The sequence below is a fragment of the Palaemon carinicauda genome, chromosome 9 (assembly GCF_036898095.1).
Source record: "Palaemon carinicauda isolate YSFRI2023 chromosome 9, ASM3689809v2, whole genome shotgun sequence".
Lineage (NCBI taxonomy): Eukaryota > Metazoa > Arthropoda > Malacostraca > Decapoda > Palaemonidae > Palaemon > Palaemon carinicauda.
In genome coordinates this window covers 131969256-131978820 of record NC_090733.1, presented here as the reverse complement: position 1 = coordinate 131978820, position 9565 = coordinate 131969256, and the positions used below count along the sequence as shown (strand labels likewise).

The 9565-nt window shown below is 37.4% G+C and overlaps 1 long non-coding RNA gene and 1 other non-coding gene across 2 annotated transcripts in view; both read right to left on the bottom strand.

Annotated features, from left to right (window-relative positions):
• The window catches only part of LOC137646875 (uncharacterized), a 375240-nt gene that overhangs the window by 43518 nt on the left and 322157 nt on the right, over positions 1-9565 (bottom strand). The window lies entirely within an intron of this gene.
• On the bottom strand, positions 6976-7048 carry TRNAM-CAU (transfer RNA methionine (anticodon CAU)). Its single transcript has one exon. It is a non-coding gene; the product is annotated as a tRNA-Met (tRNA).

Sequence of the window (9565 nt, the reverse complement as noted above, 5' to 3'; positions counted from 1 at the left end):
CACGCAATCAAACAGCCAATTGCAGCAAGGCTATTACAAAAAGAACTAACTAAAATTTTGTGTTCGAGTGAATTACTAATCTACCACGTCTCTCTCTATATTCCGCATTAAGTGTATGAACATAAAATAAGTTAGGCTGAATCTCCAAATATATCTGTCCCATCCCAATAGTTGTAATGGAAATGAAACCTAATTAATCTTTGTGGGATGTTGGAACGGTAGGAGGGGGAAGTGGGTGAATAGACCCATCAACTTCCCCCCCCCCCTCTCTCCACACAATTAACAGATAACCTTCAAATGTAAATTAAGTTCTAAACTTACACCGTATAATCAAATCAAATTAACAATGGGTCTGCCTTCGGATATGGATGCCATTTTTGGTGAATATAATAAAAATACAAATTATTTTTCTTTTGTTTTTCAACTAATGAGTCCCAACGGGGGTTTATTTTCCTCACCATCTAGGGGAACCCATGTAGAGAGAGAGAGAGAGAGAGAGAGAGAGAGAGAGAGAGAGAGAGAGAGAGAGAGAGAGAGAGAGAGAGAGAGAGAGAGAGAGAGAGAGAGAGATCCCTGACAGGGCTATAACAGGAAGAGGAAAAAAATACAGAACAGAAATATGGAAATCGAAACGAGACCGAAATTGTGCGGAATTAATGGAGTTGTCAACACAATCGACCAGTCTTTTGCTTCTCTGACGAGCAAGCAATCACACCAGTTCATGGTTTGGCAATCACAACAGTTCATGGTTTGGCAATCACAACAGTTCACGGTTTGGCAATCACAACAGTTCATACTGTTATGGCAGGTTTTTCAATCTCGTCATTAGAATTTAGAGACGAGAAAAGGCAACGGGGAGTTGAGGGTAAAATTGGATAAGGAAGGAAGGGAATGAAAGAGGAAGTAATTAGAACAGTGATTGAATCATTAGGCTCTAAGAATAGTAGTGTGCCATTTGCATTTATGATAGACACGCCCCCCCCCCCCCTCCCCCGCTCTTGCATTTCTCTTTCTCCTTCAGTTTTCCTCTTTTACGAAATTCGAGACAAAATACTCGTAACTTTCCTTACCATCAATGTACTAAATCTTTATTAACATCATTTTTAATTTTTCTAACTATGTTAAACCATTTGTTCATAGTTAATAATCGCCTAAGTGTTCCACTAACATTATTCTAGTTTTATCTTTATCACAAAGGCTTCAATGGTATTAGCAAATATAATGGAATTTCACACCATTTGATTGAATTTCACACCATTTGATTGAATTTCACACTATTTGATTGAATTTCACACTATTTGATTGCATTTCACACTAGTTGGAACAGAAAATAAAACTGGTACTATAAAGACCAAATTTCCAAAGTTAGCAATGCGTATGAATTATGAGATTTTATTAGCAAAAATTATTTATGATTCTAAGGTTTATTTTTATAGGGAAAAATTACAAATGGTTACAGAATTATAGAGAAGAGGCGATCTGACGAAAAGGAGCTCGCAATTGGTATTGGGAAAACAATAAACCAGAGGGAGGCCTAATGACAAAGTGTGAAATGGTTCCATTTCCTGAAGAAAATATCCAACCTGCATCAGTAAGAATGGGAAGAAATATATTGGTAAAATAACTCTTGGCAAAACAATAAATCCTTAGACATCTTAAGTGATGATTAATATATGAAATAAAACAAAGGTAATTTAATCAGTAATTATATGACCGATTGAGTTATGCTTAAAAGTATTGTCAAGAATCACTTACTGAACTACGTGTAGAACAAATAAACCAATCCGACTGACTAAATAAGTGACTTTTCACAACAAAGCACCAGGTACAATAACATTTAATACCTAATATTTTTTCATGTCAAAGAATCATGACCAGCAAAACCATGAATATCCTTTAAAAAATAACTAAGCCCGTAAGAAAGGTAACCATATTTCAAGATAAATCGTCGAAAATCCAATAATCTCTGTCTTTCACAATAAGAAAAAGAAAGAAAAAAACAGAAGCTACCTGCACACACCTCTGTTTAATTACCGAATCAGAACTATCATAAATAACAAAGCAGTATGGAAAAGAAATAGAGACTCCTCCGACGCCAACATCGTCAGCTAGATTACCTTCAGGAAGCGCAAAACTTCATTAAATAGGCCCTATTCCTCTTCCAGTTAGGGCTCTATATAGCCATAACCCTTAAGTTTTAAGAGCCCATATACTACGCCGTAAAAATGGACCTTACCTTCCTACCTGCCCGTAGTATATTATCATACGTCCAGAGGAGATATCCGGACAGTGCGAACGGCGTGTTGATAGTCGGAACTAACAGGTCCGTCCTCCCCTAGACTCATTACTTCCAAAAACCAGACATAAAACCCGTATAAAAGTGACATAAAAAGGGGGCGTAAACACGGCTACGGGACAGGGGAACTTCCTCTATCCAGAGGTCTATCTACTGTGTGAATCTGGCACTATCCTAACTCCAGTAATTGGCTAACCATACTGAATCACAACACTATAATCTAATTGTAATATAGTACTTCATATTGTAAACATTACTTATGTTATATGGTATTACCACAGTACATCAATGTTAATCAGTGTAGTAAAGGCCAATTTTTTTTTATTATATTCATGGATGTGCTCGCGATAAATAGGAGGAAAAATGGGAAAAACAATATTTTTGCTTTATTCTTTTTAATTTGTGCATTACCAATATTCATTTTACTGTCTGGCGAAAAAGAGATTAATGAATTTTTATAGAATTTTTTTTTCTTTTAGGTTTGTAACAAATAACATTTCTAATGTTAAACTGGTATTTGTAGATATTTGAGAAGAAAAAATATACAATATTATCCTTCTTTTCGTAATTATTATAACGTTCTTTTTTCTCATAATTACTTGTAAATACAGTAAATACACACACACACACACACACACACACATATATATATATATATATATATATATATATATGTTTGGAAGATTGAAAGACGTGCACGTGTTTAGGGGTATGGCTAACGGTATGTCTGATCATTTTTTGGTGGAAGGAAAATTAGTTGTAGCAAAAGAGTGGGGGAATAGAGTAGGTGGATGTGAAAGGGAGCTAGTGAGGGTTGAAGAGCTAATAAAACCGGGGGTAAAAAGTAAATATCAGGAAAGGTTGAAAATGGCATATGACGAGGTGAGAGTAAGAGAAACTGGTAATTTAGAGGAGGAGTGGAAGTTAGTAAAAAAAATAAGAAGAAGTTTTGGAAAGTGAAGAGAGTAAGGAAGGCTGGCGCAAGAATTGAAGAGACAGCGAAAGATGGAAATGGAAGGTTGTTAAAAGGAGAGGAGGCAAGGAAAAGGTGGGCGGAATATTTTGAAAGTTTGCTGAATGTTGAGGATAATAGGGAGGCAGATATAATTGCTGTTCCAGGTGTTGAGGTGCCAGTGATGGGAGATGAGAATGAGAGAGAGATTACAATAGAGGAAGTGAGGAGAGCACTAGATGAAACGAGAGTAGGAAAAGCATCTGGTATGGATGGTGTGAAAGCTGGGATGTTGAAGGAAGGGGGTGTCACTGTACTTGAATGGTTGGTGAGATTGTTTAATGTGTGTTTTGTGTTGTCAATGGTACCAGTAGATTGGGTTTGTGCATGTATTGTACCACTATATAAGGGTAAGGGAGATGTGCATGAGTGTTGTAATTCAAGAGTTATTAGTTTGTTGAGTGTAGTTGGAAAAGTGTATGGTAGAGTAATGATTAATAGGATTAAGGATAAAACAGAGAATGCAATCTTGGAAGTACAGGGTGGTTTTAGAAGAGGTAGGGGTTGTATGAATCAGATTTTTACAGTTAGTCAGATATGCGAGAAATATTTAGCAAAAGGTAAGGAGGTGTATGTTGCGTTTATGGATCTGGAGAAAGCATATGATAGAGTTGATAGGGAAGCAATGTGGAATGTGATGAGGTTATATGGAGTTTGTGGAAGGTTGTTGCAAGCAGTGAAAAGTTTCTACAAAGGTAGTAAAGCATGTGTTAGAATAGGAAATGAAGTGAGTGATTGGTTTCCGGTGAGAGTGGGGCTGAGACAGGGATGTGTGATGTCGCCGTGGTTGTTTAACTTGTATGTTGATGGAGTGGTGAGAGAGGTGAATGCTCGAGTGCTTGGACGAGAATTAAAACTGGTAGGCGAGAATGACCATGAATAGGAGGTAAATCAGTTGTTGTTTGCGGATGATACTGTACTGGTAGCAGACACAGAAGAGAAGCTTGACCGACTAGTGACAGAATTTGGAAGGGTGTGTGAGAGAAGGAAGTTGAGAGTTAATGCGGGTAAGAGTAAGGTTATGAGATGTACTAGAAGGGAAGGTGGTGCAAGGTTGAATGTCATGTTGAATGGAGAGTTACTTGAGGAGGTGGATCAGTTTAAGTACTTGGGGTCTGTTGCTTAAGCAAATGGTGGAGTGGAAGCAGATGTACGTCAGAGAGTGAATGAAGGTTGCAAAGTGTTGGGGGCAGTTAAGGGAGTAGTAAAATATAGAGGGTTGGGCATGAATGTAAAGAGAGTTCTATATGAGAAAGTGATTGTACCAACTGTGATGTATGGATCGGAGTTGTGGGGAATGAAAGTGATGGAGAGACAGAAATTGAATGTGTTTGAGATGAAGTGTCTAAGGAGTATGGCTGGTGTATCTCGAGTAGATAGGGTTAGGAACGAAGTGGTGAGGGAGAGAACGGGTGTAAGAAATGAGTTAGCGGCTAGAGTGGATATGAATGTGTTGAGGTGGTTTGGCCATGTTGAGAGAATGGAAAATGGTTGTCTGCTAAAGAAGGTGATGAATGCAAGAGTTGATGGGAGAAGTACAAGAGGAAGGCCAAGGTTTGGGTGGATGGATGGTGTGAAGAAAGCTCTGGGTGATAGGAGGATAGATGTGAGAGAGGCAAGAGAGCGTGCTAGAAATAGGAATGAATGGCGAGCGATTATGACGCAGTTCCGGTAGGCCCTGCTGCTTCCTCCGGTGCCTTAGATAACCGTGGAGGTAGCAGCAGTAGGGGATTCAGCATTATGAAGCTTCATCTGTGGTGGATAATGTGGGAGGTTGGGCTGTGGCACCCTAGCAGTACCAGCAGAACTCGGTAGTCCCTGGTTAGGCTGAAGGAACGTAGAGAGTAGAGGTCCCCTTTTTTGTTTTGTTTCATTTGTTGATGTCGGCTACCCCCAAAAATTGGGGGAAGTGCCTTTGGTATATGTATGTATGTGTATATATGTATATATATATATATATATATATATATATATATATATATATATATATATATTTCTGCCTTTATAACTTGCATAAGAGGCTATTGGAAGCTCAAACTCAACTATGGCGTATGTGCAGCACGTGTTGAAAAGCTGCAATATAAATCCTCCTCATTACTCTGCAATTTGTCTCATTATAAAGATACTGGTACACGCAGACCCTAAAATGACATCAAAGGATGTGGAAATATAATAGCATTAACGCTCTGCATTCTAACAAAACCCACGATGCGAATATCATTTATTTTATGACGTCACAGTGACTGTGAAAACATAAGTTATTAATCTTATATATTCTTCTATTTATTTGCTTTTTTTTGACGTGTTTATAGTTTATATATGAAAGATTTATCCTAACATAGTTACTGTTCTTAAAATATTTTAATTGTTCATTACTTCTCTTGTAGTTTATTTATTTCCTTTTTTTCTTTCCCCATTAGGCTATTTTCCCTGTTGGAAAGCCTGGGCTTATAGCATCCTGCTTTTCCAACTACGGTTGTATATAGCTAATAATAATAATAATAATAATAATAATAATAATAATAATAATAATAATGAGTGGTATTGAAATGTGTCTGTAGAATAACAACAGAGAAACGAAAATAATGACACAAACAAAGGATAAGAGGAACACTTAATTTTTGCAGTACCCCACAACTTGATTTTCTTTTGAAGTTAATGAGATCATTATCTAACACCGTCTTGGAAAAGCTTGCCAAGACTCTTGCCTTATTCCACTGCATATTTATTCCTACCCTAAAATGAAATGGCATAAAAGTTCCAAATGATTCATAAACTGCTTTTCAGATTATCTTATCGAGAACCGGTAATAAGACATGTAAGAATTTTGGGTGCCGTTATAGTATGTGGCCTACCTTTTTGGATCTGTTATAGTATGTGGCCTACCCGGTTTGAATGTGTCCTACCTAAGCCGGTTTGAATGTGTCCTACCTTAGAGAAGCTAACTTAAAAAACCCACCTAACCTATGCTAAAAGCCGTGTCCTTACCTACGAGTACGACGGGAGAAGCTAACTTAAAAAACCCACCTAACCTATGCTAAAAGCCGTGTCCTTACCTACGAGTACGACGGGAGAAGCTAACTTAAAAAACCCACCTAACCTATGCTAAAAGCCGTGTCCTTACCTACGAGTACGACGGGAGAAGCTAACTTAAAAAACCCACCTAACCTATGCTAAAAGCCGTGTCCTTACCCGGGGGGGCCGACCCCCCCCCCTTACACAACATTAACATTAACTACATAGTTAAATACTGAAATCCATGTGTACTTACATGATCAATATTCGTAATAACAGTATGTAGGCCACATACTATATCAGAGACAAAATTCCGTAGGCCACACTCGAAAGGTAGGCCACATACTATAACGGCACCGAATTTTGCCTAGGAAAATTCAACATTTTGATCTACACAAACTCATAGGACACTAACAGATAGGATTCAATAGGAAACTTATCATAAGTTCTTTTCTAAGACCATGAATCCGTATAAAAGTTCCAAATGATTCAGCAACTACTTTTCAGAATATCTTATGAATTTTGTCTAAGATCACATAATTCAACCCTTTGATCTATACACATTCATAGGACACTAATAGATAAGACTGAACATAAACGTATCCTAAGTTCTTTTTCTAAGACCAAGAACCTGTTAAATTAGAAAAACTCTTGCCCCGAGTGAGGATCGAACTCACGACCTTCAGATTATGAGACTGACGCGCTGCCTACTGCGCTATCGAGGCACTTAAGGGACATTTAAAAGGCCATTTTGTGATACTTACCAAAGGTTGTTTATTCACTTAAATCTCCTTTTGTTGACTTGCAGCTACGAAATCCTCGAGACTGTGTTAAAGTGAGAACACATTCCCTATTCTACATTTTGATGTTTTACGCTTTTATTTACCTCTATCTCTCTCCCTGACATGGCTAAATAACGGCAATTAAGTTAAGAGTATTACAGTCACCTTTGTGACATTTGTGTTTCTCTACTTTTCATAGCTGAGAACTTATCAAAGCAATTCTAAAGCATGCTGGTTTTCTTTTAGCGTTTGCAACATTTTCTATTTATTGTATAGATACACCTTTCTCTCTTTCTCTTCAAAAATTGCACACACACACATTCACACAAATTCTCATTACATTGTACGTGACCAGAATTGAATACCTTGAAGGGAAATTTGACAAGTGTCTTATACCGTTTCCCGAAAAATCCGTCGGGCGTATGTTGACCTAAACAGAAAAATATTTACTGTACAAGGTACCTCGTAGTGGGTCGACCATGCCGGGCCAAACACTGAAAGGAAAATGTTCCTATGGCTAGGAATATTATTCAATGAAAATTTATGATAGCTACCAGATTGATACCCATCAAAGCCACTCGATCTCGGATGAAAAGGCGAAAATCTCTCTCTCTATCTCTCTCTCTCTCTCTCTCTCTCTCTCTCTCTCTCTCTCTCTCTCTCTCTCTCTCTATATATATATATATATATATATATATATATATATATATATATATATATATATCAGTATGCATGATACAGACGCTTAAGCTACTAGTCTTACACGGCAATAACACATATCTTGATTCACAGTTTCAGAGATAAAAGAAGATAAATTCTGCTGTGTCCCACGAAACGTATTCATGTTATCTTTCCCTATCTGCCTCCGTGCAATAATGACACAATCCGAGTTGCAATTCTACTAATAGAAAAAGAGTTATAGTTACTGCAAGAATGTAAAGAATGAAAACAACATGGAAGTCACATAATGCCATTGTATTATATTATTTCGAGCCAAGTTTCATCATCTCCATATAGAAAATTCAAGGTATATTAAACTGTTCATGTTTATGAATCACAATGTCATAACAAACGGCTCATAATCATGGCAGAGTGCAGAAGTTCCGAGTAATATAGAACAAAAATTACCGTTAAAAGATACGACAAACTTCTAGGATTTAGTAACTGTAATATATATTTCTTTCTGTTGTAAATACTGTATTTATTTATTACCATATCGTATACACAACGCAGGCATTGCGATCATCATTTACTTGTGAGTTTGTGATCTTGTGAGTCATGGTTATTCTTTTAGGTGGCTAAAATCAATCTCTAATGAATAACCAAATATGGTTGGCCATGTCGTGCCATTCAGTAAGCCTTGAAATTAATTTTCCACCGATTGGGGCTAACGGCATAACATTATCCCTTATTGGAGTCAATTCAGTTTCAAGAACATGAGATGAAATATCTACGATTAAATTCGTTAAAAGTTATATTACCTTCCTGGCAAGCACTACAAGGGAAATATGCCTGACCTACACCCCATTTATGCATTTGTAAAAAGAGAAGGTAATATTTCGGATTTCGCACGGGGAAATAAAACAACGAACCTTTCATCAATTATAATTTAAAAAGATGCTTGCGTAAAGAAAAGGAGTGAGCTCTGCGTATTTGTATTGTTTCAAAAGAACTTAACACTAAAGTTCTTGTTGAATAACTAACGCGTTTTGAAAATGACGCCGTGGTAGCGTAGTGTGTCAGTCTCATGATCTGGAGGCCGCGAGTTCAGTCTCTCTCGGGGGCAGAACAGTTTTATACAGTGAAGCATAATGATTAATGGCCAGTGATGGAGATACGGAATACTGAAGTGAAGCAGGTATTAAGCAAAATGAAGAATGGATGCCGGATTTATTGAGAGCAATATGGGAAGAGGAAATAATGCCTAAAGACTGGGAGGAGAGTCTAATGGTATCTATATTCAAGCAGAGAGGCGACTACAGGGGGATTAAACTAACAGAGTATGCTTTGAAAGTTTTAGAGAGGGTACCAGATAATTGGGTGAAAGAGATTGTAAAGATTGGGAAACAGCAATATGGATTCATGAGGACTGTGGATGCCATCTTTATGATAAGGCAATGACAGGAAAAGACTAGAGGGAACCAGAAGCTTTTCTGTGCTTTTTTGAAGATTTAGAGGTGTATGGTAGAATACCAAGAGAAGTGATATTTAGGTGCTTGAGGATGAGGAAAGTTGGTTAGAATGGTATAGATGATATACAAAGGAACAAAGACAAAATAAATAACAGCTGTTGGAGAAACATAAACCTTCGAGGTTAGTGTTGGAATACACCAGGGGTCAGCATTAAGCCCGTTTTCATTTGTGTTGGTCTTGGGTGTATTAAGTGAAGGGATCAGAAATGAAGAGCTGTAGGAGTGGCTATATGCAGATGATGAGGTGATTACTGCTGAAAATGTTGAA